The sequence below is a fragment of the Zootoca vivipara genome, chromosome 2 (genome assembly GCF_965207765.1).
Source record: "Zootoca vivipara chromosome 2, rZooViv2.hap1.1, whole genome shotgun sequence".
Classification (NCBI taxonomy): Eukaryota; Metazoa; Chordata; class Lepidosauria; order Squamata; family Lacertidae; genus Zootoca; species Zootoca vivipara.
Genome location: NC_142584.1, coordinates 25,598,950 through 25,617,481, shown reverse-complemented (window position 1 = coordinate 25,617,481; position 18,532 = coordinate 25,598,950). Strand labels below are relative to the sequence as shown.

Genomic DNA, 18,532 nt, shown 5'->3' with positions numbered 1-18,532 from the left:
GTCTTGGAAGTGCTCACCTGTCCCTAGCCTTGCTTTTTTGGACGCCTTCAGGAACTGCCGCAGCTCACACACAGCAGCAGCTTTCCAGCCTACACAAATAATTTATTGAGTTTACCGGACAAATGAGATCACCGGACAAATGCAAACAATTAAATCAAAATGACTTGGGAGGGAGGACAATGTAAAGCCACAGGGCCCTTTGCTTTACCCATTGGATAACATGTTTCTGGCACAGTGCTAACAGGGGAGATCCCTTGAGAGAAAGGCAATTCGGAACGTGGGACTGCTATAAAAACGCTCTGGCCATTTCAGCAAAGGGATTATTGCCAGGCCACACTGTGCAGGGGTTCCTTGGTACCCCCTAATGCTCCAGCAGTTGGTGAATAGCTGGGAATTCACCCTTCACTCCCCATACCACTTACAAGTTATAATTTTTGTCCGGGCTCATACACAAACAATTTAGAACCTCAATAGAGAAAGTCCCAATGGCTGGCTGGTCACTTCTGTGGTTGTGAAAACATAACAAGAAACTAAATGATCAACAGTTTGCTACTCCTGAATGAAATCTCAAGATCTGCTAGCTGAAGTGTTCTGCCTCATGTGACCCAATGGCAGGACCGGCCTTACGTGCAGGGCTGGCTCAAGAAAGTTTGTTGCCTGAGGCAAGGGACAAGATGCAGTCCTCGACGGGATAGTGTCCTCTACCATGCGTGAGCAGACAAGCTATGGAGCTTCAAGTGGTGCACATAGTTCTGTCCTCCCAACAGAACTGTTCCTCCTCCAAGGGGCTCAGGAGGAATAACTAGGGAGATACCACTGCTGTCCCCGGTGTCTGAAGCCATTTTCTCACTCTACCTAATGGTAGGGCCGGCCCGCCCTATGTCTGGTTTGGGGGTGGGGGGTGGGGTTTCTTGACCATTACTTGCATTTGTATGAAGCCACGGTTACTCATGGGATTCATCCCCGCAGACTTTAATGGGACTTCATGAGGAATGATCTTTCTGTAAAGGAAATGGGACTCAGTGCTCTGGGGGCACAATCATTCTTGGCATGTTTCCTGGCTCATTCTGTGGAGCTTGAGCAAGAGAAACTCACCTATGAAGGAGCAGTCTTTTGGGAAGCAGTGGTGGGCCACTAGTTTGAGGAAACGCAACACGGGCACTCTCGAAGTCTGATCACACAGAATCTGACTTCTGTGATTTCTGATTTCTACACACATGGTGCAACATGGAAGGTCATCCCTGTTGGTTAACATTACTCACACTGTTGAAGCTTTCCGTCTAAATATTACATAAAACAGCTGACAGATGTAGACAACTGATGGACAGATAAGCAGGGGAAGAGGTACAAAAGAACTGGATCAGCACTATTTCAACTTTGCTTTAGTAAAAACGTCCTTGGGAAGTTAAAAAGAGCTTGGCTGTCCCTAAGAACATGTCTATACAAACAGGTGCCTGTATAGCCACTAGCTAGGTGCCGCAGTTTAACACCAGGTGTGGGACATCTACCTGGAAAAGCCAGGTACCTACCTCTGTCTCTCATCACACCCAGGATGACAGCAGGAGGCTGGACATGCAGACTGCACATCCAGCTCTGGTCCCAGATTTATCCTTGCTTGGTATATGGACAGGTGAGAGGACAGCATGGAACCAAAAGCAAAACACAAAGACCCAACCATAGAGGGAGGGAGAACAACCAGGGATGGCTCTCCCAATGAGTGAGGCAGTTTTCTCATAGAGAAGACATTAGGCAATGCCAAAGGAGAGCAAGAGGTCAGTTGCTGTTGTGATTGCCAATTATTTATTTATTTATTTATTTATTTATACATACATACATACATACATACCCCGCCCATCTGGCTGGGTTTCCCCAGCCACTCTGGGTGGCTTCCAACAAATACCAAAATACATTAAAATATCACAGATTAAAAACTTCCCTAAACAGGGCTGCCTTTAGGTGTTTTCTAAATGTCAGGTAGTTGTTTATCTCCTTGACCTCTGATGGAAGGGCGTTCCACAGGGCGGGCACCACTACCGAGAAGGCCCTCTGCCTGGTTCCCTGTAGCTTTGCTTCTCGCAGTGAGGGAACCGCCAGAAGGCCCTCGGTGCTGGATCTCAGTGTCCGGGCTGAATAATAGGGATGGAGACGCTCCTTCAGGTATATAGGACCGAGGCCGTTTAGGGCTTTAAAGGTCAGCACTAACACTTTGAATTGTGCTCAGAAACGTACTGGGAGCCAATGTAGGTCTCTTAGGATCGGTGTTATGTGGTCTCGGTGGCCACTCCCAGTCACCAGTCTAGCTGCCGCATTCTGGATTAATTGCAGTTTCCAGGTCACCTTCAAAGGTAGCCCCACGTAGAGCCCATTGCAATAGTCCAAGCGGGAGATAACTAGAGCATGCACCACTCTGGTGAGACAGTCTGCGGGCAGGTAGGGTCTCAGCCTGCGTACCAGATGGAGCTGGTAGACAGCCGCCCTGGACACAGAATTAACCTGTGCCTCCATGGACATCTGTGAGTCCAAAATGACTCCCAGGCTACGCACCTGGTCCTTCAAGGGCACAATTATCCCATTCAGGACCAGGGAGTCCCCCACCCCCGCCCACCCCCGTCCCCCAAAAAGAGTACTTCTGTCTTGTCAGGATTCAACCTCAATCTGTTAGCCGCCATCCACTCAGAGAAGGGGTGAGATTTAGATTTCCTGCCCCAGGCCCAAATAGCTTGAGTCAGATCTTTAGTGGTAGCGGTGGACAGACTTATTCGTTTGCTTATTTACATCAGTTACATACTGCCCATCAGCATTGTTTCCAGGCTGGTGTACAAAAATGAGATGAAATTCTTAAGTCAGGTTAATCAGTGTTTTACACTGATTAACATTCAGAGTGTTTTAAAAATAACATGTTTAAAAGCTGGGGGACGTTGTGGTTTTTTGTTTTTTTTAATGGTTTCATTTGGGCATCAGGAAGATAGTAACATTGGTGACAGGCAAACTTCTTTCAAGAAGGAGTTCCTTAAATTACAGAATCACTAACTCATAGAGCTGGAAGGGACCACGAGGGTCATCTAGTCCAACCCCCTGCAATGCAGAAATCTTTTTGCCCAACATGAGGCTCAAACCCATGAACTGGAAGACCCTGTCTAAGTCTATAACAGAGTCTATAACATGTAGCAGATGGTCCCTGCCAACTCTACAATTGTATGATTATTTGAAATCCGAAACAATCACATATTCCTCCACTGTCTAGCCCTGCCTTCAATTTACAGTAATTCCCTTCCTTTCCTTTCCTCTGTTGTTTCCTGTGGGTTGAATTCCAGATTGTAAACTCTGTGGGGCAGGTACCCATCCTTATAATCTGATGTATTAGTAGAAATGATGATGATGATGATGATGATGATGATGATGATGATGATGATGATAATGATAGTGACGCTTGGGGAAGAGTCTCCAGAGATGACGTCAAAGCAAATGAAATTTATTTTTTATTTTTGTATGGTGTACAGAATCAGTACTGGTGCTACCAATGCACTACTTGGGAAAGACAGTCTATTTACAAACATGTTTGTTTGTTTTACATAGGCAAGAAAAATAAAATAAAAATCCTTCTTTCCTTGCTGCTACCCACTTGGGTAAGGTTGCCAGTTTTTTTTTTTTGGTGGGGGGAAGGGGGGAGGTTGGTGGGTTTTTTTTTTTTACTGGACCTAATCTCATGCCTTTAATAACTTTTTGGCATGCAGGTATTAAGCATGCAAAATTTGCATCATCTCTTTATCCCTATGCCAGGAAAAGCCTGAGCTGTTTAATTTGGGCTTACACACGAGCAGAGCCAATTTTGGGTGTGTGGAAAAAGTTGCTTTAAACAAAAAGATTAGCAGATGTGAGTGGCTGATAGTCGCCCTGGCTTTTACAGGGCACCAGCTTGTGATCTCACCTTGTCTGAAGGTTCCTTGTCACTCAAGACTGTTCCATCACAACAGTTGTCTCGGGTTAAAAAGTGGAAGCAACAGGGGAGAGTGCAGTTTTGTGGTGCCAGACGAAACAACCATCTATTCTATAATATTACCTTTGGGAAGATTTGTTTGCAGATACGGTGGAAGTCATCCCTGAGTGGACTGGAGAAAATGACCCAATGCACGAAAGACACAAAATAGCTTCAGGCGGTGCTTTTAGAAAGACCGACTTTATCCATTTGATTTAAACAAAACAAAAACAAAAAAAAGTTTAAGGGTATCACCAGTTAAGTTTTTCATCAGGCACAATTAGCGAAAATCCTTAGAATTTATATGGTGCTTCAAAGTATTTCAAACACTTCAACTTCATTATCTCGGGAACTCTTCCAAACAACTGTGCAAAGCAGGCCAGAATTAAAGTCTCCATGTTGCAGATGCACTAGAGAAGTTTGCTGAACAGCATCTAAAAAGAACACATTTTATTATTGGGTTACACCTAATCAGTTAATAGCTGTGGTGGTGAGATTTTATGAAAGGAATTCTAAGCTCCCATGTCAAAATTCACCACTACATGACACCAGTCCTTAGATGACCAGAGAAGTAAGAGTGTGTGTGTGTGTGTGTGTGTGTGTGTGTGTGTGTGTGTGTGTGTTAAAAGAGTAGTGTGAAGTTCAGAAGAGAGTCCTCTGTTCCTCACTGGAAGGTCAGTATGAATCACTGGATAAAATGTGACAACTTCATTGCAAGATTTATTTTAGCCATTCATTTATTGGAGAGATGGGGAAATTGCGGTCCTTCATATCTTGTTGGATTACAACTCCCATCATCCTTAACTATTGCCCATGGTGCCTGGGGCTGATGGGAATTGGAGCCTGTCAACAGTTGAGGGCTACAGTTTCCCCATTCCTGTTCTACTCAATAGATCAGACTTCCCTATCCTAGTGGCAAATAATGTTGGACTCCAATTGCCACTATCCCAGACCTCTGGCCCTTCCGGCTGGGGGTTCTTGAGACAAGCTGAGTTCCAACAACAACTGGAGGCCCCCCCTAGTTATTGACTGGCCTAAACTATGAATGTGATCCACATTTTTGGTCCCGAGGATTTGAATGACAAAAGTTAAGAATGTATTGGATCTGATTAGTTCAATCCGCATTTTGTTCTCTGTATTGTATTTTATGATTTGTTGTACACAGGGACGGGCCCGCCCATGTGGCAAGGTGAGATGATCGCATCAGGTGACAGGATCCACAGGAGCAGTAGATCTTTATCCTCCCTTGTTTCTGATGCGGATCTTCACTCACCCCTTCTTCCCTGGTGGGGAGGGGGGGGCAACATGTTGTAAGTTGCCTCAGGCGCTGAAATGTCTTGGGCCGGACCTGGCTGCACACCACCTTGAGACCACCACATAGCAAGCGGTATATAAACATTTTAAATAAATAAATAAATAATAATGCCACCCAATGGAAATCAATTGGACATTTTTGTTTTAGTTAGATGAGACCAGTGCTCCCCTCGGCCCCTAAAAAAATGTTTAGGGCTACTCTAATTTTCCTACTCATATTGAAATACTGCCGCTCAATGAGGACAAACTTAGATTCACAAAATGTTTAGGAGTATGCATCCCCATGCGTCCCCCGCCCCTGAAAAACAAACAAACCACTGGACGAGACAGTATGGATCATAACCCATCTGTAAAATGGGAATATTTTTAAAAGAGGATGTGACACAGAGAGAGATGGGAGGGGGGTAGTAATGAAAGTATCGAACAGGACGTCTGACATGTTTGTTCTGGGTCCTGGTATATATATTTAAATATATATTGCCCAACAAATGAAAAAGCACATTTAAAATTAGTCGTAGGACAATCCAAAGAGCTGAATTAACACATGTCCTAGATGGAGCTAGGAATGGAAACTGCATCTGCCACTGTGGTTAAAGATCGCTGCTTCTAAAACGGGATCTTCTCTCGCCTGCTAGAAATATCACCGGGCTGCCTCATGCCATTATTCTAAGTGCCACTTCTGAATTCTAATCTTACATTAAAAACCCAATATGAAATGTGCAGGGTCAGTATTTAACACTTTAAAATCAGTAGCTACGCAATCACCTTAAAAAACTAAGAGCCAATGACCATCTTCTGAGCCCCTCTGTGAAATCAGCAGCCTAGTTTAAGAGTGTCCCCATTTCACAGAAGTGAGAGGGACAAGTTTTGTCATCACTCCTGGGACTCAGGTAGGCCACTAAGACGCAGTGGTAGCTCAGACTATTACTTGTTCATCCCTCACTGCGAGAAGTGAGGTTACACGGAACCAGGCAGAGGGCCTTCTCGGTAGTGGCGCCCGCCCTGTAGAATGCCCTCCCACCAGATGTCAAGGGAATAAACAACTATCTGACTTTTAGAAGACACCTGAAGGCAGCCCTGTTTAGGGAAGTTTTTAATGTTGGATGTTTTATTGTGTTTTTAATATTCTGTTGGAAGCTGCCCAGATTGCCTGGGGGAAACCCAGCCAGATGGGTGGGGTAGAAATAATAATTTATTATTATATTATAATTATTATAAAGTGTGTATCAGCTGCAGGTCACTACCAGTGTAAGGTGTGCAAAGCGAAGTGAAGGGCTTTTACACACTATAATTGCACTACCTGGGTTACCTGCTTGTTCCAATATAATCTATGGAGGGTTGATTCATAGAATAATACAATCATAGAATTGTACAGTTGGAAGTGACCCCAAGGGTCATCTAGTCCAACCCCCTGCAATGCAGGAATCTCAGCTAAAGCATCCATGACAGATGGACATCCAACCTCTGCTTAAAAGCCTCCAAGGAAGGAAAGTCCACAGCCTCCTGGGGGAGACCGTTGCACAGCTGAACAGCTCTTACTGTCAGAAAGTTCTCCCTGTAGTCGGAATCTCCTTTCTTGCAACTTGAATCCATTGGTTCGAGTCCTACCCTCCAGAGCAGGAGACAACAAGGTTGCTCCATCTTCCATGTGACAGCCCTTTAGATATTTGAAGGTGGCTTTCATATCTCCTCTCTGTCTCTTCTTTCCCAGGCTAAACATACCCAGATCCTTCAACTATTCCTCATAAGGCTTGTCTTCTTGACCATGGGTAGGCAAACTAAGGCCCGGGGGCCAGATCCGGCCCAATTGCCTTCTAAATCTGGCCCGCGGATGGTCCGGGAATCAGCACGTTTTTACATAAGTAGAATGTGTCCTTTTATTTAAAATGCATCTCTGGATTATATGTGGGGCCTGCCTGGTGTTTTTACATGAGTAGAATGTGGGCTTTTATTTGTGGGGCATAGGAATTCATTCACCCCCCCCAAAAAAATAGTGCAGCCCCCCACAAGGTCTGAGTGACAGTGGACCGGCCTCCTGCTGAAAAAGTTTGCTGATCTCTGTTCTAGACCCTTGGTCCTCCTAGTTGCCTTCCTCTGCACATGCTCCAGCTTATTCCCCCCCCCCCCCCAATATTGTAAATGGAGGTGTGGGGAGAGGCTGAGGCTGAAACAGCATGGCTTACCTAAGACGGCCTATGAGTTCTTGGCAAAGGTGAGATTTGAACAAAGGACTTGGAATCACAGAACTGTAGAGCTGGAAGGGACCACGAGGGCCATGTAGTCCAATCCCCTGCAATCTAGGAATCCTTTGCCCAATGTGGGGCTTGAACCTACGGCCCTGAGATGAAGAGTCTCATGCTCTACCGACTGACCTATACGCAGTGTCAACATCTTGAGATGTAATATAGGCTGCATGCACATAGCATATTTAAACTGCAATTAAAGCACATGGCTCCCCCCCAAAAAGAACCATGGGAACTTTAGTTAAGGGTGCTGGGAACTGTAGCTCTGGTGAAGGGTAAATACAGTTCCCATGATTCTTTGGGGGAAGCCACATGCTTTAAAAGGGGACGCGGGTGGCGCTGTGGTCTAAACCACTGAGCCTAGGGCTTGCCGATCAGAAGGTTGGCGGTTTGAATCCCTATGACAGGGTGAGCTCCCGTTGCTCGGTCCCTGCTCTTGCCAACCTAACAGTTCAAAACCACATCAAAGTGCAAGTAGATAAATAGGTACTGCTCCGGCGGGAAGGTAAACAGTGTTTCCGTGTGCTGCTCTAGTTCACCAGAAGCGGCTTAGTCATGCTGGCCACATGACCCGGAAGCTGTCTGCGGACAAACACCGGCTCCCTCGACCTATAGAGCGAGATGAGCGCTGCAACCCCAGAGTTGTCCGTGACTGGACCTAATGGTCAGGGGTACCTTTACCTTTACATGGTTTAAAGGTATGCTATCTCTTCCATCACTACGCTACCACAGCTTTCCACTGAAGCCTCCCTTGATGTTTTTTTCAAAATGTGCGCATTCAACACGTTTAAAGAGGCAAGCTTGCACAGCTTTCAACAATATCCACTAAAACCTTTTAAAATAAAATAAAAGCAAAGAACTCTCAAAATGGTGGAGCGCTTCTGGCATGGGAGAGGCAGAGAGGAGGGAAAACCTTGATGCTGTTCACTTTTTTTTTTAAAGGCTAGATGACAGCTCTTGTGTTTGAGTGAGAAGCTGCTCACCCTTTTAAAGAAGCAAAACACAAAATGGTTGGGGCAGGCCCAGAGGGGGAAATGTTGTGGTATCATCCATCGCTTATGAAAGCACTGTAGCTCCTCTGCCTTGCATTTCCATAGGTCCCACGTTTGCTCCACTCCATCACCAGGTAGGGCTGGGAAAAGTTCCCTGTCTGGAACCCTGGAGAGCTGCTGTCAGTGAGTGGACACAGATGGACCAATGGATCTGACCTAGTAGGAAGCAGATTCCTAGGTTTCTGGGTGATGTCACAAGGACAATACCAGGGAGACCTTTGGTCCTCCATTCCTCCCTACAGGCTGTCAGAATAGCAAGCGATGTGCTAGCCATATGTATGTGAGAGAGGACATTCTTCTGGGGATCAAAATTGGACGAGACATCGCTGCCGTCCAATTGCTACCTCAAAGTTACACACCAGCCAGGTCTCTTGCTAGGTTTGCCCAGCACCAGCACAGGAACGGCACAGGAACTCTTCCGTGTTTCTGGCAGAGAAACTCTCCAATGGAAGGTGATAGCATGCCTTCTGTTAGAGAGGGTGTATGATGTCCAGTTGGTACTGGAAAGAGAGACGCTTGGGGTCGGTAGCTTCTGCGCTGGTCAGGGGGAGAGGCAGTCAAGTCTTGCCCTCCCCACATCAGTTTCCCTCCCCTCCCCAAAGCTTTCCTTTGCTACACAAGAGTGAATGGCACCCTTTCATGTAGGAGGATGTTAGGGTATGTGGGATGGAGGCTAAACTTTTCCCTCCCACGTGTGACTTATTGAGAAGCAGGTCTGCTTCTGTCTTGTTTCTTGGTCACACCACGGTGTGACAGATTTGGAGAGGGCCACAGAATGTTCGGAGCCGCAGCTGTGTACATACAGTGCATTTAAAGTGCATTTTCAAGCCCCCCCTCTCCCCCAAAAGAATTCTGGGAACTGTAGGATTCTTGGGGTGGGTGCTTTACAAAGCGTACACAGCCATAATTTAGGATTGCTATGTATTTCAAAAAGTGAAAATCCGGAAACAAAAGTTGTTGATCTTTTTCCCCTGTAGGTTGCTTCCACTCTTGATGGCGATGAAGGAGGAGGAAGAGACAGAGCAAGCAGGAGTGTACATTTTCTCCTTTTATCCTCCATCTCCCACCCATGGTTCTGATATAGTAAGATTTATGCATGGAAACAAGGAGAGAGCATGGCTCACTGGCAGATCATCTACCATTGGTAGATCACCACATCCAATCCCTGGCATCTCCGGTTTAAAAAAGACCAGGTAGGAAGGGATAGGAAATCACCTGTACCCGAGACCACAGAAGCGATGATAACAGGCTAGAATCGGAGAAACAGGTCTTAACCTGGTATGTCGGCCTTCTATGTTCATTTTCACGTGGCGGATCACAAACTGCAGGCCTAAATCAAACACACACCCAGAAGCGTGGACAGCATTGTATCTCTGCCCTGCCTTGCTTTCCATGAAGTGTGAATTTAAGAAATTTATAAGCCGCTTCTCAATGTTATGTCTCACAAGTGGAGAGCAGCAATTAAAAACGAAAGGCAACCTAACACCACAAGCCAGGGGTGCTCTTTCCGATTTTGGTGGGGAGAGAGGAAGTTCCTCAGCCAAGTTTAAAGGCTTCCTCTTCTGCAATTAGATGCAAATCCCCATCTGTATTGTCGTGTTCGCCATGCACCCCCCCCACAACTGGCTGGATGTCTCTTCCGATGCACATCCAGGCCTGGAGGCATCAAATGTCCTGCATGACTAGTTCCTGGCTAGGGCTAGATCAGGGTGTGCGTATTTTACCCCAGTGTTTGTTGTGGTTACATTTTTATATATAGCAGTGCTATATCAACACATGTCAAACAATTACCTTAAAAAAAAGAAAAGAAGCAGCAACGTGATTTATGCCTTTGGCATTCATACCTACCCCCATTTTTAATTGTGAGTACGAATAGTCGGTGTGTAGAACAAGTGAGCTAGCCAGAAGCAGAGGTGGTGCAGAGGAACAAGCAGCTGTGGTCTGAAACACTGGCTATGCATTTGGAGGTGGGTGGGAACGGACAGCTACTTTGGGACCTCCACTCCTTATCTAAAGGGTGTCCCATAAAGAAAACAATGGGCAACAAGTTAAACCCCCCCTCCCCAAAAAATGAGCCTTACTTAGGTTGCTTCTAAAGTGATGTCAGGCAGCAGAGGATCCAAACCCCATGGCTACTCGCCAGGAATGGATAAGACAAGGAAAAGTTCTTACCAACTGCTTTTTATTCAATATTCACAGAGAGAGGCTTGAAAATGCTGCCTCTTGGAATAATGGCGTTGCCCCGAGTAAATCTCCCCTCTCCTTCTCTCCCACTTTTTCATTTGTCATCCCTTCTACGCTGAGGGACCCTTTGCTTCTGAGCTCTTTGCTCTCCTACTTTTAAGGCTCGCCAGGTGAGATGGTAGGTCTGGATAATGCTTTCTAGCGAGAACGTGTCAGCCAGCTGCTCCGGCTCTGCCTCCTCCTCTCCCATTATTCCCCAACTTTTCACCTCATCTTCCTCTGAGCTGTGATCTCCCTGAAACCCCTGTTGTAATTCTGAACTGTCTATTTCTTCTCGGGAAGGGTCAGGCTGAGGAGGCGGTCTCCACCATTCCTCCTCTGCCCAGTCCCTGACAAGTGAATACCAGAACTTTAGATTTGCCCAATGAACGGGGATGGTGGCGCTGTTGCCCTGAGATGGGGCTGCCTCCGGAGACAGTTTGGAACCTTCAGCTGCTGCAGAATTTGGCAGCCAGGTTGCTCACCAGGGCAAGACGGTTTGAGCATATAACACCAACCCTGACTGCACTGACTGCACTGGCTGTCAATCAGTTTCTGGTATCAATTCAAAGTGCTGGTTTTTACCTATAAAGCCTTAAATGGCTCAGGACCGTACAGTGGTACTTCGGGTTACAAACACCTTGGGTTACAAACACTTCAGGTTACAGACTCCGCTAACGTGGAAGTAGTACCTCAGGTTAAGAAGTTTACCTCAGGATGAGAACAGAAATCGCGTGGCGGTGGCGCGGTGGCAGTAGGAGGCCCCATTAGCTAAAGTGGTACCTCAGGTTAAGAAATGACCTCCGGAACAAATTAAGTTCGTAACCAGAGGTACCACTATACTACCTCAAGGATGGCTTCTGCCCCATATGAACTGACCCAGACCCTGAGGTCATCACCTGAGGCCCTTCTTCCATGAGAGGTGGCAACATGAAAGAGGGCCTGTTCTGCAGTGGCTCCCCCTCTGTGGAGTTTTCTACCCTGGGAGGCTTGCCTGGCACCTTCACTGCATATTTTTAGGTGCCAGGTAAAAGCATTCCTCTTCTCCCAGCCCTTTGGCTAATTAAAAAATCTATGGCCCACACTCTCTCTCTGTGTTACTGTTTTGTTCGTTATGTATTTTTGTATTTTTATGCTGTAACCCACCCTGTGATCCTCAGATGAAGGGTAGTATGTAAATTTAATAAAGTAAATCCACATTTTTTTAAAAAATGCACTTTTGCTTATAGGAAATTGAGGGGGAAATGCACTGAAAAGTTAACAGGAAACACACACACTCTCTCTCTGTGTTACTGTTTTGTTCGTTATGTATTTTTGTATTTTTATGCTGTAACCCACCCTGTGATCCTCAGATGAAGGGTAGTATGTAAATTTAATAAAGTAAATCCACATTTTTTTAAAAAATGCACTTTTGCTTATAGGAAATTGAGGGGGAAATGCACTGAAAAGTTAACAGGAAAATGTATAACCACCAAACAGACAAATAAGATGAATGCTCATCTCTGCATGCAGGTCAGAATAAACGCTCAATAAAGAACGAGCATAGTCTAACCTCTGTGTAAATTTTGTGTGAACCAATCGGGAAGAATGTGAAATAGACAAGTTTTCATATATTCTGTCAGGCTTCAGGAGAACATCACATAAAGAATTTTGAATTGGTTTGAAGCAGAGTTTGTTTTATCCTGTTTTGCTTTTCCAATCTGGCTGTTACTTTTCTTCTCTTTTAAAGACCAACCTCAGCGCTGGGCAATGGGCAGTTTTCATCTGGAATACATTTTGATGGCTTAACATACTCACATAAGTAACAATTTAGGGTTTTGTTTTGCTTTTCCAATAGACAGCCGCCTCAAAGCCCTATCACACAAGGACCTACCCTTCTACGCAAATTTGCCAAAAAAATAAACCCGTTTCTAAAGGGGCAGGATGTTTCTGTCTTTTTCCCCCCTTGTGGCAGACAAGGCTACACTTCTGGAATGTTTTCACAAGGTCCCCATTTTGGAAAATAAGAGAAAATTAATTGTTGTTTTTTTTAAAGGCAAATAGCAATACAAGCATCAGAGTCTGGAAATTAGTTTCGGTCTTGGGGAAGGAGTTTTAAGTCCTGTGGTGTTGTTGTTGTTGTTTAACTCCCCTCTCCCCCCCCCACCCCAAGCTGCAATCAGAAGTTGGTTAAAAATTAAACAAGCGGAGCAGCCAACCTTGCTGAGGCTGGTATTCTGTGCAGAGAAGAGATAACAGGGCCCTGTAGTTACCATTTCAGCAGCTCAGAGAAGGGCCTCTTTGTTTTGATGTTAAACATTACAGGACTTACCCCCCTTCTGGGAGAATCTCTGCAGAGAGACAAAGTCTCTGGCTCCCCTTCATGTTGACATTCACAGAGGGCAGAAGGCTGTCATGTCACTCCTTCCAGGGAAAAGTAAGGGAGGATTCTTCTTTCCCTCCCTAAAAGGGTTAATCACCTCCCCCCATTCCTAAAAAAAAAACAAAAAACAAAAAAACAGGATCCAAGCTCTTTTGAAAACTCTGAGGTGCAGTGTACTACTGTAATGCTAAAGGTAAAGGGACCCCTGACCATTAGGTCCAGTCGTGACCGACTCTGGGGTTGCCCGCTCATCTCGCGTTATTGGCCGAGGGAGCCAGAGTACAACTTCCAGGTCATGTGGCCAGCATGACAAAGCCGCTTCTGGCAAACCAGAGCAGCACATGGAAATGCCGTTTACCTTCCCGCTGTAGCGGTACCTATTTATCTACTTGCACTTTGACGTGCTTTCGAACTGCTAGGTTGGCAGGAGCTGGGACCGAGCAACGGGAGCTCACCCCGTCGCAGGGATTCGAACCGCTGACCTTCTGATCAGCAAGCCCTAGGCTCAGTGGTTTAACCCACATCGCCACCCGCGTCCCTGTGCTAAAGCTAGAAAGCATTTAAACCCATCAAGGTTTTATTAAACAAAAAACAAAAAAAACTGTTCCAGAGATGCAGGGCAGTTGCATTCCCAGATTTAGTTACAGGTGGGTAGCCGTGTTGGTCTGACGTAGTCGAAACAAAATAAAAAAATTCTTTCAGTAGCACCTTAAAGACCAACTAAGTTTTTATTTTGGTATGAGCTTTCGTGTGCATGCACACTCCCCAGATTTGTCATTGTTGGGAATGTAGCGTAACCATCGGGTTAGGGAAAAGGAGGCTCCCCCTCACCATGAAACTGCCTCAAGTTTCATGCTTCTTGAAATCTACAAAACTGAAAGGGTATCACTGATCATCGCTGGGTCAGCAACTCTAAGAAACAAGTCTTCCAACTGCTGTAGAACTGCAGGTGTAGGCCATGCATGGTTCTTCAAGTAGGAGACTGGCCTTCCTGGGAAGCAGCATTACAGTATATTATCAGGGTGCTGCAAGCTTCTCTCTGGTCCCGCCAGTTAGGTGTCAGGAGAGAGAGAGAGACAGAGAGAGAACCCAACAGGTTATCCCTAGCCTCAGTGCTATCAGCAAAATACAGTATAAGAAGTAGGAGATTGTGTGCCCCACTTTACAGAGCATGGTCCTCTGTTAGAAGGCATCCTCTGTTTCAGGGGCTGGAAACCTGTTGTGGGGGAGGAAGGGAAAGGAGATTGTTAGCCGCTTTGAGACTCCATAAAGGTAAAGGTAAAGGGACCCCTGACCATTAGGTCCAGTCGTGACCGACTCTGGGGTTGCGGCGTTCATTTCGCGTTATTGGCCGAGGGAGCCGGTGTACAGCTTCCAGGTCATGTGGTGTTAACGGAAAATCTGAGGGCTCCCCTTGGACAAAACAAGACTCCAGCCAAGAATATCAGAGCAAAACAGCAGCCAGTAGGCTTGGCCTTTATTAAATAAAGTACTGTCGCGACAGGGCCCCACCTGCAACAAGGTGAAGCAAGATGGAGACCCCGAACAAAGGGGGTCTCCCCTTTTTATTAGCATCCCACCACCAAGGTACACCCCTAAAGATACATCACTAATATGTCACTAATATGTCATTGATACATCACAGAAAGGAGGGGTCCAGAGGTAGAAATTTGAGTACCTGGCCAGCTGCTCCTGGCCTCTTCTCACCCCCTCCCTGTTACATTCCACAGGACAAAGAGAAGTTTCACAGTCATTATGAAGGTGATAGCTGTTCTTTGATTTGATCCTGAGTCAATCCAGTTTGGGAGGAAAATCCATTGTGTAGAAGATAGTGGGCTGTCTGGCACAGTTGGAGGTGGAAATTCCCTTGCCAGAGGAGGCTGCATATGTGTTGAGTTGGGTCAACCCTCCAAGATCCCCCCTTTGAAAATGAACCTATGTATTATAAGAAGAATGAATGGGGGGGGGGTATTTTTCCTACAACAGTGGCCAGCATGACAATGCCGCTTCTGGCGAACCAGAGCAGCACACGTAAATGCCGTTTACCTTCCCGCTGGAGTGGTACCTATTTATCTACTTGCACTTGACATGCTTTCGAACTGCTAGGTTGGCAGGAGCTGGGACCGAGCAACGGGAGCTCACCCTGTCACGGGGATTCGAACCTTAGGGTAGTGATAAAGCGGGATATCAAATCCAACCCCCCCCTCCTCCTCTTCTTCTTCTTCTTCTTCTTCTTCTTCTTCTTCTTCTTCTTCTTCTTCTTCTTCTTCTTCTTCTTCTTCTTCTTCTTCTTCTTCTTCCTCCTCTTCTTCTTCTTCTTCTTCTTCTTCTTCTTCTTCTTCTTCTTCTTCTTCTTGACGTTTGTTGGATTACAATTCCCATCACCTCTGATCATTGGGCAGGCTGGCTGGGACTGATGGGAGTTGAAGTCCAACAAACATCCGTCAGGCCACAGGTTCCCCATCCCTGCCCCATTTGGCTCAAATCTGGTTTAAAGGGAATGAACCCTAAGAAGGGAGAGCAGCAAGGACCTTAAAAAGTGGCCCATTAGTAGATAGCACACAGATTTCCTTGCTGTGGTGAGATGTATTGCGTCTCTCTTTAAACTCTAATAATAGCGACCATTTCTAAATTTGCATCTATATGCACAAATTGACCCCACTGCAGATTTTATGCAGTGCATGCCATCCTTTTTTTGTGGTCCATTTGATCCTTTTCGGTGATGCACTGTGTGGCCAATGTAATAGGAAGCTCAGGACATGGTTCAGATTCCCTGGGTGTGTAAATGTACAAGAGACAAGGGAGGCCCAGGCAGATGCAGAGTCGAAGGCAGGGGATCATTTTCCGCTGGAAGCAGTAAAGAGTGATCCCATAATTCAAGGGCGCTACCACCTGATGATGAGCACCCAGAAAATGTGGCCAAGGAAATGATTTCCATATGCTTCATTGGACAGGCTGTATCTGAAGGGAATCTTGTACAACGTCGCATGTAATGCTTTGCGCTGAATGTAATCTATCTAATGTATTATGTTGAATGTATTGGACATAATGTACCGGGCACGAAGCTGAACACGGTCGGTTCGTGATGGAATGGGCACAACTGTACATTGTGGGGGTATAACACACTCCTTTTGTTTTGTTATGGGTATTAGACCTGTCATGTTTGGAGCCTGATTTAATAAATGCGTAAGTGGGAGATGCAGCCTCTGTGTGAGGCAAGCAGTTGTCCGGGAGCAGAAACTGGTGCAAATTTATCTGGCTTTGATGCTAGGCTGGCCCTGCTGGCTACCACCACATGTTTGGTATTTCAGGATAACTGGAGGCAATTAGCATTATTTACCAACATGCAGCAGGGAAAGGAGGCCAGTTTGCTTTGACACCACGGACTGGCTTGTCCTGGAATGAGTGGAATGCAGGGAAGGAGAGAGAGAGAGAGAGAGAGAGAGAGAGAGAGAGAGAGAGAGAGAGAGGGTTCACACTGCTGCCCCAGGCTGAGTGGCTAATACAAACTGAGGCTTGTCTTCAGCCAACAAAAGGCTGGCCAAGAAGACACTTGAGGCTTCCAAGCAACTGCACCACCTGTGCTGGTCGTAGAAGAAGATAGGACTGGCAGGAAAGCCCAAATGTGAGTTCAATGTGAGTTACTTCCACATAGGTGTTTACAGCAGGGTTTCCCAAACTTGGGTCTGCAGCTATTGTTGGGCTACAACTCTCATCTTCCCTAGCTACCCTGTTTCTCCTAAAATAAGACATACCCATAAAATAAGCCATAGCAGGATTTCTACGCATTTGCACAATATAAGCCATACCCCGAAAATAAGACATAGTGATAGGCGCAGTTCTGGAGGGCCCCAAGGAAGAGGCAAGGCTGGACGCATAATAAAAAATAAGACATCCCCTGAAAATAAGCCACTGTGGGGTTTTTTTAAGGAAAAATAAATATAAGACGGTGTCTTATTTTCGGAGAAACACAGTAGCAGGACCAGTGGTCAGGGATGATGGGAATTGTAGTTCAAAAACCAAGTTTAGGTTTACAGGCTCGTAAAGGATTGCCATATGTTTGGATTTGCCTGAGGGGGTGGGGGGATTTTGAAAAATTGTCTCAACAATTTTTTGAGTTGGCCAATTCCCCCCCTCAAAAAAAACCCCTTTTGTGCCCCTATTTTTACTTCTTGAAATATGAGTCGCAGTCTAATGGGAGGAGATATGACATAGATTTATACAGCTTTGTAAGCTGCTGAAAAGGTATATATCTCTATATCTGTCTGTCTGTCTGACTGACTGACTGACTTTTAACATTGCTTGGGAGTTGCAGGATCATGTTCTTTTAAACAAAAAACTACTGTATAGTGGACATTTATTTATTTATTTAAGATATTTTTAACCTGTCTCTCATCATAACTGATCCACAACATCAAACATAATCTCAAGCTATAGTGAAGCCAGAGCAGAGCAGAGACAATAAATGACATAATCAAAACACTTATCAATAAACTACACATCAAAGCAGCCTTTAAATACTACAGGGCAGGTGGTTCAACCCTGGGCACCATGTGATTGTATTAACCTCTCACAAATGCCTGGATGGAGAACTGGTTCAGGGGGAGAGCATTACTTAAGCAGGGCACCACCACAGAGGAGGCCCTTTCTCATGCCAGCCGGGAATGCACCCTTCCTGGTGATAGGACCTGGAGTAGGGCCTTTTCAGAAGATCTTCATTACATGGGCAGGCTGAAACAGGGAGAGGGGCTCCTCAAGTACTTGGGTCCCAACTTGTTTAGGGCTTTATAAGCACCATTTGCTTATTAGGAGCAGTTATTTGCAAATGCTAGATGGAACCTGTGTGTTCTGAGGCAGTAAATCTCTGCAAAGCAGATGCTGGGAAGTCACAACAGGGAAGGGCTATTGCTTCCATGCCTATATTGGGTGCTTCCCAGAAACATCTGGCTGACCACTGATAGAAACAGGATGTGGATTAGACAAACGCATTTGCTCCAATCTAATAGCTTTTGGGTGGGGAAATCTTTTTTTGGTCCTGTTTGAAAACTAGGTGGGAACACTCACTTGCCAATCATCTGATGTCATAATATGGTCAGGTGATTGAAAGGCAGTTGGTCCTGCCCACCTGTCAAAGGTAGGCAGCAGGGGTGGGAGGAGATAGTGACCAATGGGGACTGAACTCCCTTGTAAATCAGTTTTCATTCTGAAATCAGTGCAGAAATGTGATTTCCACAGGGGTGTGCATCAGCTGATCAGGGTTTGTGTGTGAGTTTCCTATAGGGAGCTGTCTTGCCACTTGAGCCAAATAGCATTGAACTCCCTGTGGAGTTGCTGATGAGCAGGAAGTTCAATCCTGCTTTCA

The 18,532-nt window shown here is 45.7% G+C and overlaps 1 long non-coding RNA gene across 1 annotated transcript in view; it reads right to left on the bottom strand.

The window, feature by feature from the left end:
• Positions 1-2,942: 2,942 nt before the first annotated feature.
• LOC148686780 (uncharacterized) overlaps positions 2,943-18,532 on the bottom strand; it is a 36,899-nt gene continuing 21,309 nt past the window's right edge. Inside the window, exons 2-3 of the long non-coding RNA XR_015948375.1 lie at positions 13,120-13,279; positions 2,943-4,410 (exon numbers count right to left, since the gene is read on the bottom strand). This is a non-coding gene — a long non-coding RNA (uncharacterized LOC148686780). The remainder of the gene's footprint in view (positions 4,411-13,119; positions 13,280-18,532) is intronic.